This window comes from Schistocerca cancellata, chromosome 5 (assembly GCF_023864275.1).
Source record: "Schistocerca cancellata isolate TAMUIC-IGC-003103 chromosome 5, iqSchCanc2.1, whole genome shotgun sequence".
Classification (NCBI taxonomy): domain Eukaryota; kingdom Metazoa; phylum Arthropoda; class Insecta; order Orthoptera; family Acrididae; genus Schistocerca; species Schistocerca cancellata.
Genome location: NC_064630.1, coordinates 382,345,193 through 382,360,289, shown reverse-complemented (window position 1 = coordinate 382,360,289; position 15,097 = coordinate 382,345,193). Strand labels below are relative to the sequence as shown.

Sequence of the window (15,097 nt, the reverse complement as noted above, 5' to 3'; positions counted from 1 at the left end):
AAGTCTGCGCTACTGACAACAACGACCCAACAACTATCAACATTTTAGACACTATAAGAATGCTGAAAATGTACAGAAATGTGAAGGAGCAAATGATCTTCAATTGTCTCCGAACACATGGATTTTCAATGACAGACAAAAATGAGTGTCTGGTGGGTTTAATACAAAAGTATGTAAAATCTTAGTTTGAGTCTGACACTTGTTTATGGGAATTGTGATTAGTTTTTATTTTATACAGTACTTACGGGAGACACTCCCTGTCAGTATCCTTGAGTCCGAATGGACAAAAGTGGTGACTCACATTAACACCGCTCACATTCATTTTGAAGATTATGTAGGTGTAGACAATGATGTCACAGTAGCAGGATCATTAACAGAAGCCAAGATTGCTGACTCTGTGAAGACAGCGAAAGAAAAAGGAAGTGGCAACAATGTCGAAGGTAGAGGAAGGTTGTAGAAGCACCGCCAGTGATGACCAGGCAGGCCAAAGTGGCTCTCAACACAATCAGGGAATACATGTAGAAGTTTGAGGAGGTAAACAGTAACGTGTTTACAGCCATTCTAATTAAAGACAATGAAACTGACTGACAGTGATCAAAAGTTTATAGCAAGCCAAAATTACAGATTATTTTTAAAGTCAATGGTTTCTGGAAATTTTTATGTATGTGAGCTGCATATTTCTTTACAACGAAAGTATTTTAAACTTATATACTGATGCCTATTTCAGAAGAAAACTAAACATAGTGCATTATCACACACAGAAACAATAAAACAAAAAATCATAGTACAGTAACAAAAAAATCATGGATTGTAAACTCGCCCCACACCCCTTTCACCTCCCTGTCGAAACCTTATTACACCACTGGCCGTTAAAATTACTACACCAAGAAGAAATGCAGATGATAAACGGGTATTCATTGGACAAATATATTATATTAGAACTAACATGTGATTACATTTTCACGCAATTTGGATGCATAGATCCTGAGAAATCGTTATCCAGAACAACCACCTCTGGCTGTAATAACGGCCCTGATACGCCTGGGTATTGAGTCAAACAGAGCTTGAAAGGCATGTACAGGTACAACTGCCCAAGCAGCTTCAACACAATACCACAGTTCATCAAGAGTTGTGACTGGCATATTGTGACGAACCAGTTGCTCGGCCGCCATTGATCAGATGTTTCAATTGGTGAGACATCTGGAGAATGTGCTGGCCAGGGCAGCATTCGAACATTTTCTGTATCCAGAAAGGCCTGTACAGGACCTGCAACATGCAGTCGTGCATTATCTTGCTGAAATGTAGGGTTTCGCGGGGATCAAATGAAGGGAAGAGCCACGGGTCGTAACACATCTGAAATGTAACGTCCACTGTTCAAAGTGCCGTCAATGTGAACAAGAGGTGACTGAGATGTGTAACCAATGGCACCCCATACCATCATGCCGGGTGATACACTAATATGGCAATGATGAATACACACTTCCAATGTGCGTTCACCATGATGTCGCCAAACACGGATGCGACCATCATGATGCTGTAAACAGAACGGGATTCATCCGAAAAAATGATGTTTTGCCATTCATGCACCCAGGTTTATCGTTGAGTACACCATCACAGGCGCTCCTGTCTGTGATGCAGCGTCAAGGGTAACTGCAGCCGTGGTCTCCGAGCTGATAGTCAATGCTGCTGCAAACATCGTCGGACTGTTCGTGCAGATGGTTGTTGTCTTGCAAACGTCCCCATCTGTTGACTCAGTGATCGGGACGTGCCTGCACAATCCGTTACAGCCATGCGGATAAGATGCCTGTCATCTCGACTGCTAGTGATACGAGGCCATTGGGATCCAGCACGGCGTTCCGTATTACCCTCCTGAACCCACCAATTCCATATTCTGCTGCGAGCAGCAATGTTGCAATACGATAAACCACAATCGCGATAGGCTACAATCTGACCTTCATCAAAGTCGGAAACGTGATGGTACGCATTTCTCCTCCTTACATAAGGCATCACAACAACGTTTCACCAGGCAACGCCGGTCAACTGCTGTTTCTGTATGAGAAATCAGTTGGAAACTTTCCTCATGTCAGCACGTTGTAGGTGTCGCCACCGGCGACAACCTTGTGTGAATGCTCTGAAAAGCTAATCATTTTCATATCACTGCATCTTCTTCCTGTCACTTAAATTTTGCATCTGTAGAACGTCATCTTCATGGTGTAGCAATTTTAATGGCCAGTAGTGTATATCAAACCCTCTATACATCGAATGAATCTTACCTTTCCTAGAGATTCAATATATCAAAGTTTGATTGTGTAACATTTTGACTCTCAACAATAAACTAAATATTCAAAATAACTGAAAATGTAAACATACTTCAGGAAAACGTGTACCAACAAGATAAAGAAATTTGAAAATTGAATGTATAAAACCTGTAAAATTAAAAAAATTCCTATTACTTTTTGATCACATTTTGTATATACATAGATTACACAAATTTATAAAGCAAAATATACCATGTGCTAACACAGTGGCTCTAACTATTAAAACTGCAGCTCTACCATTTCACATTTACATTACAGCCATGTGTGGCTGGCACACGAGTGTGCACACTACATCTGACTGGAAGCGAGAGCTAGCACAGTTCCCACTGATGTGATACAACATGTGATGCAATAAAATTACCATTTATTACCAAGTCTATATCATTCACCAGCCATTGCTGGACAGACTGCATAAAACTGATGTATTACAATATAAATAATACATAACATTAGAAAAAATTTGAACAGTTTAAGCATTTACTATAGATTCAATTCATCTATCATCAACATTTAGTTCTCTGGCAGATTTACTAGTTTTGGAGAAAGTTCAGTAAATCCATTCACTTTCCTCACAGTTAAAAAATTCCTTGGTGGAGTATATCAGATGTAGTTACTGCCAAATGACTCGCAATACACCCGCACTGGTAGGGCACAAAGAAACATAGTGGAAGCAACTTAACTGGTTTACACTGGGGTGACAGTGACACAACACTGAGATGCATCTCCAAGCACAACACTGAGATCTGGTTGCTCCATGGAACAGTGTTAGACAATACATGGGCAGGGGAGGGGAGAATCATATTTTGAGTTATGTGATGTGCCTTGAAAAAATTTGTTTTATGTAAATGAAGGAAGGCTACACCTACATCTATACTCTACAACCCATTGAGAAGTGAATGACAGCCTGTATGTCCCACTTTACCAGTTATTAGGGCTTATTCCCATTGCATTCACATATAGATTGGGGGAAGAATGTTTATTTAAATGCCTTTGTGTGTGCTGTAATAAGTCCAATCTTGTCTTCTTAGTTCCTGTAGGAGTAACACATAAGTGGTTATAATATATGAGGTGTGATCAAAAACTAATGGGAATATTTTAATTTCCTCAGCTTTAAACACCCAGTTTTCAATTTTTTTTAAAGTTTTTGGTACACATGTTTCTGATCTATATTTCCATTTTCAAATATTTTTAATATTTAGTTTATTGTTGACAACTGAAACAGTTGTCGTTTTCAAGTGCTTAGTGAATTTTTACTAACAAAAAAGATGAATGAAAGAATCTGCATTACAGTCTGCTTCAAAAATGGAGTAAAGTGCAGCACTGCATTTGAAATGTGGTCTGTAGCTTTTGGCAAACCTACTATGAGTAAGACAAATGTTTATGAGTGCTATAAATGTTTCAAAGAGGATCAAGAAGACATCGAAGATGTTGTATGGTCAATAAGGAAAACTACCTGGAAGTTATGCACCATTTGTGTGAAACAATCTGACGAAAATGACCAGAACCGTCCAGTTGTGGAACTGCATTACAATAATGTTCCCACTCACACCTCAATGCTTGTTTGCAATTTTTTGGCAAAAAACAAAACTATTGTGTTGCCTCAGCCACCACATTTGCCAGGCATGGTCTCCTGTGACTTCTTTCTACTCCCAAGACTGAAGAGATGGTCTCCTGTGACTTCTTTCTACTCCCAAGACTGAAGAGAACCATGAAAAGATGTTGTTTTGCCACCATTGATGAGATAAAAACAGAATTGGTGAAGGAGCTGAACATCATAATGAAAAGTGAGTTCCAGGAGGGCTTCCAAGATTGGAAAAAGAGTTGGATTACTTTGAAGAGGACAAAGTTGACGCTGATGAGTAAATAAAGTTCTTTAAGGAAAACAAAGATTCCCATTACTTTTTGATAACACCTGGTATTCCTAGATTAACTCAAAGTTGTTTCTAGAAACTTTCTGGGTATGTTTTCACAGGGTACTTCGCACCTATCTTCAAGTGTCTCCCATTGTACTTCTTTCAACATATTTGTGACACTGCCTCATGGATTGAATAAGCCTGTGATTATTTGTGATGCCCTATTTTGTATCCATTCAATATCCCCTGTAAGTTGTATTTAATTTGGATGCCACACACTTGAGCAATATTCTAAGCTGGATCATATAATCCTCAATCCAGTCAAAATTTTTGCTTGGTACCCCCATAAAATCATATTTTTGATAATGAATGTAGATGCAGTACTGAATCAAATGCTTTTCAGAAACCAGGGATTACTGCATCTACCTGATTGTGTTGATCCATGGCTTTTAGTATGTCATATGCGAAAAGTGAGTTGGGTTTCACATGATCTATGTTTTTGGAATCCATGCTGCCTAGCAAGGAGATCATTCTGTTCAATATACCTTATTATTTTTGAGCTCAGAACACATTAACTTCAGCTGTTTCTCAATGCCACTGATACTAATATACAGGCTGATGGAAAAAAAAAACGCCACACTTGGAGGTCAGGATGCGGATCCACATCCCAATTCAAGACAAAAGTGTATCTAGAAAAACCAAGTCCTCCAAATACATTTAATAGATATTTTATTTAAAATATAAGGCTCTGGAAATGTTGTAACTGTGTGCAGCGTGGCCAAGAACAGGTAGAATGAACATTACACTGTGCTGGTGCTGTCCTATTAGCTCAGTGAGACAGGGCAATAGTGGTGGGAATGGATATACAGGCTCACTGATATTCGAGTTGTGTTTGTGCTAAACTTTTTTTTCCAGTTAAACATCAATTTGTATCCAGTTTACACTTCCGTAATGCAGTATATTATGTATTTCTTTCTGTTACAGTTATGTTTATTTAAACATTAAGATATAACACAAACTTCTTACAGATGTAAATGAGCACTTTGTTTTGCCCCTGACAAACCAATAGAATATAATAGTGGCTACAGTAATATCTTTTGTATCCTATGAGGTACTAGAAACACAACAGGACAATAGACAGGCTACACTAGACTGCACATTATGCTATGCACAATAATTCCATTCCTAGCATTTGACATCCAGGTTTATTTTCAAAGAGCTGTTATGTACAACCATGAGCAACATTCACTTTAGGGTATCTAGCAATGTTCAAAGTGACCACCTGGCACTTGTAAACACTTTGCCACTCACCAAATTATACTTTGCTGGACCCTATGCAACACACCTGCATCCATCATTGCCAAAGTGACACGCATGCAAACTATCTGGTCGTGTACATCCATGGGTGGAGTGCTATAAATTTGCTCCTTTAAGAGTCCCCACAAATAAAAGTCTAGTGGATTAAGGTCCTGGGAATATTCAAGCCAGAACCTCCACGACCAATCCATTTCCCTGGAAACACTTCATTTAAATAGTTATGCACATTCATTCCAAAGCGAGGCAGTGAACCATCATGTTGAAACCATAGCTGTTGCTGAAGGACAAGTGGAATGTTTTCTAATGTGCCAGGAAAAATATTGCAAAGAAACTTATGATACAGAGGTGCATTCAACTTGTTTGGCAATAGGTAAGGGTCCAAAAGCACTCCTCCCACAATTCCAGCCAACAGGTTTATGCCAAAGTGTGTGTGAAAGCCATTTCATGAGTTACATTTTGGTTGTGTTCTGACCAATAATGGCTGTTGTGGAGGTTGAAAATACCTTAACAAGTGAAACGACATCCATCAGGCCACATAACATTATCTATAAAATGTTAATTAGCTTCCACTTGGTGCAAAAGCCATTCACAAAACTGTACTCATTGAATGTAGTCTTCTGGCTTTTGGTGTTGAGTTAACATGTAATGATACAGATGCAGTTCTTCATCGTTCAACATTCCAACAACCAGTATTTGAGGTATCTGGAACTGCTTTGCAATATCACAGGTACTTCACCAAGGTGATTGGTATCAAGAATATGGACCTCTGCTTTAGTAGTATGTCTATACCTTGGATGACCACTGTCCATTACTTGTGGATGAAGATTACCTATTTCCTGAATGCATTGCTCCTGGCGATGAAAAACATTCTTATTGGGTTGGCGTCTGTCAAGGCACCATGCAGAATATGCAAGAGCACCAAAAGCATATTGAATGATGTATTCATCGTTTGTGCACTCCGTCAGGAAGCCATCCTACATGAACTTGACAGGATAAGTTATGGTTGTTCACTGCATGGTTAGTAGACACATGCATGTAGTTTAATGGATCCCACTGTTATGTGAAAGGTGACTGCCATGTGAAAAATCGATGTCTTGCTTGTAAATGTCTAGAACTAGGGAACAGACGTCTACAAAATAAAAATAAAAAAAGAACCTGACAAAGATTCAAAAATAGCCCCAACAGTCTACTCAGTGAGCTGTGACTGCTGGCAAGGTACTGCGAGCTGATACAACTTCCTCTGAACATTCTGATGTGCTCATGATGTAACGGTGTTGCCAGCTCCTCATTTTCAAACATTTTTCAAAATGCACCAGACTGATTTTGCTAGATAAACTTTTGTATTGAATCTGGATGAGGAATTGCATGCTGACCTCCAAGTACAGCATTTTTTATTCATCCTGCATATATCACTCATCATTTAAGTACTGACAACAAAAATGGAATGCTGTATGGTAAAAATGGAAACTGATTCCACCCTAACAAACTAATAGGTGGCACAACAGCTGATACTGTAACTACTTTCTTACAGAATCCTTTCCCAACTTACAACAGTTTTGAAGTTGAAAAACTGGAAATGAAGAGATTAAATATAGCTTCGAAACTGGTGTTCATTTCAACTTAAAAGATAAAATAATGGACAACAACATATGGCTCAAAAACTTTGTCAAAATACATTTTTTATTCTGTGGGATGCCCAATGCTTCTGCGAGATAAACTCCCAACACCAAGAATATTCCTGTAGAAAAGGAAATGTCACCTATGGAAAAAATGCAAGCTTAGTTATAGCTAGTGCAAATGTGCTGTGCTTCAGGACAAAAAAGGAAGTTTTTATGAACTTAACAAACAGTTGTGGACTATTTGTGACAAGTTATCTACCTATAAAAGAAGATGTCTGTCTTGATACAGTTGCCACACACTGAAATAGTTGAGACTACAAAGTAAGTTTGATTGAACCAATGCTTGTAGATCACAGTGCAGTAATTATGAAACTAAAGACAAACTCAGGAAGTACTTAACAAATTCACAGCTAGATTTCAAATTATGTCTTCAGAAGTTGGGTTATTACAAAGAAAAATTTAGATGATTTTAAAACTACAGTGTCTTCTACAGATTAATCTATGAAGAACTGGCACCAAATGATACATTCAGTTCCATGTTCTGGACTCTTCTGATGAAATTTTTTCCACTAAAACCCAAGAGATATCCAATTGCCAAATTAGACTACACACGGAAACCTGTTAAGCAGTGGTATACCTCTAGATTAGCTAAAATAAGATGTATTCTGCAAATCTTTAAGTGAAAATGTCAAAGCCACTGAAGATACTGACATTAAGGACAGGCTATACTGCAATTACTTAAAGGCCAAAAGGATGTACAGAGAAGAAGTAGAGAAAGTAAAGAAGGCAACCAATGCCAGGTTTATTGAAGAAACTCTCAATCCTTGTAAACCAGCTTGGGATGTGGTTAATAAACATAGACAAAAGCCCATGTCTCTCTTTAATTATTGCAGTCCAGACGAATTAAATGAATATTTTATTAACATAGTGGAAAGCACAGTAGGTGAAATTCCTGAGTTTGGAACAGATCCTGCAGCTGCTATGAAATCTGGAAATAAATGCAGCAAGTAATATGAAAGAGAATGTATCCAAAAAACATAACAAAAAATAGTGAAAGACTACAAACACTCAGGGAATATTGATATTTAGAGCATGTCCTGTACTACATTAAGAACTATAATCTGTGAAATTGCTCAACCGCTGTTAGTAGTAATAAATAAATAACTCCCTGCCGGGGCACTGCCAGACTTCCTGAAAGTAGCGTTTACGGAAAAGGTAATCCACATTAAGTGTCAAGCTACAGACCTATACATATATAACACCAGTACTATCTAGGGTGATCGAGCCCATAACGAAAGATAAGCTATTAAGTTATTTTGACGTAAATAACCTCTTTTAGTATACCCAGCACAACTTTTGGAAGGGCAAGTCAAATACAACAGTACTTGACTTTGTTACAAATATAAGTCAGGGTTTTTTAGTTACAAATATAAGTCAGAGTTTTGAAGACAAGGAACCTATAGCACAGGTACTCTATGATGTTAGTAAGGCATTTGATTGTATTTTGCACAAGGCCCTGCTCAGCTAGCTAAAATCATGGGCTATTGGGGGAACCGTTCTACAAATTCTCAAATCCTACCTAAAGAACAGTCAAAAGGTTGTATCAGTGCAAGGAGCAGACTCAGGTGAAATGAAATTAAAAGACAGAGTGCCACACGTATGAGTAATAGGGCTCCTGTTGTTCTTAATTTTCATTAATGACACAGGCTCCAATGGGCATACAGTACAGTTTCAGATGATACAACTTTGTTCTCAAAAGGGGAGAATGTATTTCAGGTTGTTCAACAAGCAGAAGTCCTATTCAGTGGGGCCAAGACCTGGTTCATCATTATGAACAAGATGGAAAATTTATTAAGACAGAACACAGAGGATGATATGCAGCCTGAGTGATACTGGAGCACTGGGTGACAGAGTAGCTGTCAAGTTATTGCGCTTTTTCCTTGAAACCAAGTTGACCTGGCAACAGTAAGCTAAACATGCATCTTTTGACCTATCATGGGTTCTGTACCTCTTGAGGAAACTAAAAAGTTTAAAATCATGCAGTACCTACTAACAGTATACTATAAAATGTTCTGCAGCCATATCAACTAAGGGCTGTTACTGTGGGCCATTCCACAGGCTGCAAGAATGTGCTTTTACTGTAAAAGAAAGCAACAGGATCATTATCTCAAGCAAGAAAGCTGACCATTGCAAACCAATTTTTTCCACATTAGGAGTTCTGACTGTTTTCAGCCAATATATCTTCAGTTGCCTTGTTCACAGAAAGTGAAATCAGGAGACCTACAGATAGAGAAATGAAGTTCATTAACACAGTACTCACTATAAAGCCAGTATATATAGGCCAAGATGTTAATCAACTGAAACACAGAAGAGCTCCTCAATAGTGGCTTTAAAATTATTTAATGCTCCACCTTAGGGTATTCAGTCATTAGCAACTGAACAATTTAGAACTAAAATTTTGTGTATATTAAAAGAGCAAACTTTGTACAGTAGTGAAGAATACTTCTCTGGTGACAGAACAGTTTCTGCCTGAGCTGCAACTCAGGGCCAAAGAAAACAGCAGTAACTCTGCTATGTTACCACACTGTGTTCTAATATTGTTTGTCTTATTATTGTAAAGTATACTGTAATCTAATTCTTAACTTCATGTCGCATAGTACCCATTTTAGTACCACAGTTTAAATTACACTGTTGTATTAATTTTATTGTAGTAACATTATTGTAAGCTTGATGCAGTCTGTCCAGCCATGGTTGGTGAATGGCATAAAATGGGTAATAAAGTAGTTTCTGTTTCTTTAGGAGTTTCTTTACAGTGACTATGCATTATGGCAAGCATCTCTCATCACAAACTGTTCTACAGTGGACATCCAACTCTCTACTTTACTATTTGTGTACAAAGTTAAAACCTGCACTAGTTAGATTTTCATGTGCAGTTAACTGTGCAGTATTTCTCATATTATTCTAAGCAGCTCCAGATCTACAATATTTCCGAACAGGAGGAAAAACTTATGGGAGCGTTTGACATAGGACGTAAAAAATTTTAAAAAATCTTGTTTTCAAAAATATATTCATTTTTTGGCGCATTTCTTTCTGAAGAGTTTGGTGTATGAAGCACACTGTTCGAGGAAATGTAAGACATGCTATTTGGTCTTTAAGTGTGCCCAAGTGCAGTGCCAGGCCTCTCCACACTAGAGATGGGCAAACTGAAACACCTAACTCTTTCGAAACAAATGAAACAGTACAATGTAATGTTTCAAAACAGTTTGTGTTTTGTATCCTCTTGACTGTCTACTGTATAAATATTGTCATAAAAACACAAATGTTGTGCGAGACCGCCAATCATATCGCAGAAAGTATGAAACTTTCACTTAGGTGTCTTTGCAGTTCCATATTTCCTGTAGCAGCAAATGCACTGCTTTCGTGTCATGTGACTTTCATATTTTCCAACTGGCCGAAGTCAGACTAAATATTTTTGACATAACAGATTTTGCCAAAATTATTTCCCTGTATTCTAGTGCATAATTTTGATAGGTTTTATGAGTGATGATCTGCATGTGCTCTTGAAAAGGCATATCATGAGATATAATTTATTGAGATAACATCTGGGAAGCGAGGCACTGAATTAACATTTATGACTGTGCCACTCACACTTTTACTACTCACAGTTAAATTTTCCATTGTTTGTCACACAGAGCAGGATGCAAAATGACTTATGCACACAGATCAAAAAATTACCGTAACAGACTGGAAGATATAGCACAATGGTCAAGAATGGCAGTTTCTCATCAAACATTCTCAAGTTAGCTGGATACATCTCTTAGTAAGTACACTTGATAGAATTGGAAAACATTTCAAGGTAACTGAAATGCAGAGATATGTATGTTTCTTTGAAGTATAAAATCCACACTAAAATTTAAAACAATTCATATAGTGTAATGTCTTTGTGATACCTGTATCATGGCAGATCTGCCTCTAGACCACTTATAGTTCTTGCTAAAGAAGTTTGTTTGAGGTACAGGTACATGGAGTTCCCTCAAGTACTCACAGCAAGCAGATGTATTACCATTTTATTATGAACTTCCCTAGGAAATCAGAGATGAAGGTACGTTGCTGTTGAAATGCAATTTTTATCACAGCATCTGAACGCCAAAAACAAAACTATCGAAGTACCATTATTGATTTGCCTGAGAATTATTTATCATACACAAGTATCAAGATGCGTACAGTGTAAGAACCAACCAAACACAGCACATTTACAAAAATAAACACACAAACATATACATACACAAATCAGATAATTATTCTCAAACACATAAATGAATAAATAACATACCAAAAAAATAAATAAATAAATAAAAAGAAAATAAATTAAGCTCACTGAATGGTGAGCAAAAACGTGTCTTCTTTGGGCAACAAATTTGAGAAAAATGTTCTTCTAGGGTAGCTACATGCACAATTTAGTGCACTAAACAAAATACAATCAAATATAAATTCAGTGCACTCTGTCCAGAGAAGAACAAAATCAATTGAAATTTTACTGTTTCATTTCTGGGTAGATCTGCTGTGCCTATTCTAAGTTGTAGTTTAGAAATATAATTTTTGATACTTTTTCGCTTGAAAGACGGGGTCGTCTGTCTGTTATTGTTTGCCCCTGCTTTGAAAATATGCGCTCACATGGAACAGAGGTGGCCATTATACAAAGACATCGTTTCATTATTTCGAACAGTGTAGGAAACAACACATGATTTTCTTTTCACCACAGCAATGGATCTTGTGATCTGTGTATCACCATATATTTATCAAGCTCGACTATACTTGCAGCACATGGATTGTCTACACTTTGGATCAAGCCACCTACAGCTTGGTCAAAATCTTCCCAAATGTTGCCACTGCTTGAGGTGAATGTGCTCACCACAACTGGTTTGGCTGGTGGTGGATTTTCTGTAGAACACCGAGTGGGTTTCTGTCGTATTGTACAGCACTTGTTAATTATGGCATCTTTTGTTTCTTTTAATCGATGCCCAGTTTTTGGAAAACCATGCTCTCTGAAGCTAGGATCCAATAATGTTGCTTCACAAGCAATTGCTTTAACTGCAAACTTTTGAACGAGGTGGGTACAGATTCCGTCCTCAAGTCTAGCAATTACTGTATTAGTGGCTTCATTGCTGTGATCCAAGTTTTTCAGTCTCAGGCAATGACTTTGTAAACCTTTGCTTAATAAGACAACTTTTGACAAGGTTACATTTCTTTCACTGCTAATGTCCGTTGTGACTTGTTCAAAAGGAGATAGTATTTCACAAGATTTTTCAATAACTGACCAGTCTTCATTGGACAGTTTTGTTCGTGAATCCACACTGAGGATGGCGAGGGTGCTTTGCAAAGGCTGTTTGATTTTCAAAAGCCTGTCAAACATTTCATATGTGGATTTCCATCTTGTAGGGAAATCTTGTTTAGGTGTTAAAATATGGAAACCCATTTGTTTCTGAATATTGTGTAATTTCTCAAATGCTTGAGGACTTCTTTTGAAAAATTCCACTATTGACTTCACTTTTGCCCTTGTGTCTGTAATTGGTTCAAGGCTTGCTTGCACAATTAAATTCAATTGTATGTGCAAAACAAGGTAGATGCCACCATTTGCATATAATCACTGCCTTCACCTAATATGGTGCAAGCTACAATTTTATTGGTAATACCCCAAGATGAAATCACATTTTGTAATTCACTGGAAATGTTTTCTGCTGTATGCTTGTCATGGAATTTAAAACTAAATAGCAAATATGACTTGAGATTGCAGTTTTCCTCAATGAAGTGAGATGTCACTGCTCATTTTTCACAGATGTCCATCCATCAGTTGCAATGCAGATGTAGGATGCAGCTTGTACTGCAGATCTTACTCGCACTAGTGTGTTGTCGAACACTTGAGAGAGTAAACTGTGGGAGAGTGTTTTTCTACTGGGAGGTACATAGTTTTCATTTAATAAATAAGTCATTTTTATAAACTCTACACTCTCAAACTACGTTAAATGGATGGTATTCTTTAACAACAAGTCTTAAAATCTGTGCGTCTATTTTGGCTCGTTTGGATGAAGGCACTGGCCTTGATGCAAATCCAGTAATCTTTGTTTGTCCACCACACCTACCCAGAACTGAACTGGTGGAAGTGCTGTGTATTTCTTGCACTAATTGTTCATCTTGACGCACAGGCACTGAAATGCCAGATTCCTGAACAGTTGATGTGGAAACTGAACTGGCTTCGTCACTGCCCAGATTCATAAAAACTGATTTCGAACATGTTTCACTTAAATTAACTGTTGGATGCTTATGTCGCAAGTGTCTGTTTAAGCAAGAAGTTGAACTACTTTTAAACGACAACACTGCCGAGCACAAGTTACATTTAATTTTCTCAGGGTTTATCCTCGTAAAATAATCCCACACCGGGCTTCGTAATGCCATAGATGAAGACTGAAGAACCAACACGAACGGTACTGGAAGTGGGAACATACTGAGAAACAACGGATACGCTACTGGGATTCCCACATTTCATTAGTATGGATAATATATACCCGGCCTGCTAATATCCATGCACACAAAAGAAATCATTGTGGAGAATAGACATATTGACTATAGACTCACAAATAAAGCCACATAATTCGAATAAATAACAAAATATAAGAGAAAAAAATTTCCCGTTCACCATTACATCATCAATGATCCGTCAATCACATTGTGAAAGTACATCCAGTTTACGTGTATGTCTAAAAACTGCCACTCTACGCTTTTTTTAATTCAGAATGTTGTAGGTTTACTTGCGGTTTTTAGTATGATTACTGTACATGAACAGAGAAGCATATGTCATAGGAGATGTGTAATTTAACTGAATGTTTTTCACGCTTTTATTATTTTGAATGCGAATAGTGTGCTTTATTTTATTATTTGTTAGTGTTTATAAAGCATATATTACGCCATTTCAATATAGAGCAGTTAATTAGAAACGAAGCTTTATTTTCGGAAATCTTAGCTTCATGCTGTTGTGTGTCATAAAGATTTCGACACTCTTGAAAGAGTTTGATGAAGTAGTATACTAAACGTATTTCCATATCTGTGCCGTGCCCGAATCTCGCCCGAGACAAAGCGAAATGAAACATCACTGTTTCGATACAATTAGCCCATTACAAGCAAAAGTGGACTGAAACAGCGTTATTTTGAAACAAAGATACAGTTTCCGTGGCTGGCACGAGATCGAATCTGGTCCCGTTATCCGACACAGAGCGGAATGAAACACCACTGTTTCGAAACGGTGAAACATAGCCGTTTGGAAACACTGAAACAGTTCCACGTATCGATACACTGTACCAAAACATAGAAACAGTGGCCAAGTCTAGTCCAGACTTCTGAGTGTCGGCGAAAAGAGAAGTGAATGAAACCTTCCAACAACTAGCAATCGCTCTACTTAATACCGGTACCAATCCTCTACCGGTACATGAAATATACTTACGAAGGACTAATTTTACTTGTCAGAAAATTAGTGTTTTACTTCCAGTACTTTTTCTTGGAGACATTTCGTTATTGGCGTGTAGCAGGCCTGCTATTGTGAACGTGGTCATGCTACGCCTGTCGCAATTTCACGCTGCGTTCTACCATGCGCGCCCGTCGTGCTACTTTGCAGGAAGTTGGGTTCGTGTGTACACGCTATGTCCGCAGTCAGCCCTCTTTATTAGTACATAGCCACTAAGAAAGAGGTTGGTTTAACGTTCTACGACAATATTTCTCAGACATGTATCGTCCTGGAAGAATGTATTTTCCACATCAAACCTCGCTATTGCAACGTGAAAAAGCGAACTAAAAACCCTTCGCATTTTACCCCACCACCAAAACAAAAGTGTGTGTTTTTAATATTGTATTTGGTGATTTCCGTAACACATGCTTTCATATATCTAGCACAGTTATGGGCAACACGAAATAATTAAATTTTTTATGCCATTCTGTATTT

At 37.8% G+C, this 15,097-nt stretch overlaps 1 protein-coding gene across 3 annotated transcripts in view; it reads right to left on the bottom strand.

Annotated features, from left to right (window-relative positions):
* LOC126188068 (uncharacterized) overlaps nucleotides 1-14,750 on the bottom strand; it is a 91,765-nt gene extending 77,015 nt beyond the window's left edge. Inside the window, exons 1-2 of one of the 3 annotated variants that reach the window (XM_049929514.1) lie at nucleotides 14,603-14,750; nucleotides 2,371-2,426 (exon numbers count right to left, since the gene is read on the bottom strand). The gene's annotated coding sequence lies outside the window, so the exon portion shown is untranslated. Of the gene's footprint in view, nucleotides 1-2,370; nucleotides 2,427-13,247; nucleotides 13,351-14,602 lie in introns of those variants that run through there. The other 2 variants (XM_049929513.1, XM_049929515.1) reach the window with 2 other exon arrangements.
* Nucleotides 14,751-15,097: the final 347 nt, after the last annotated feature.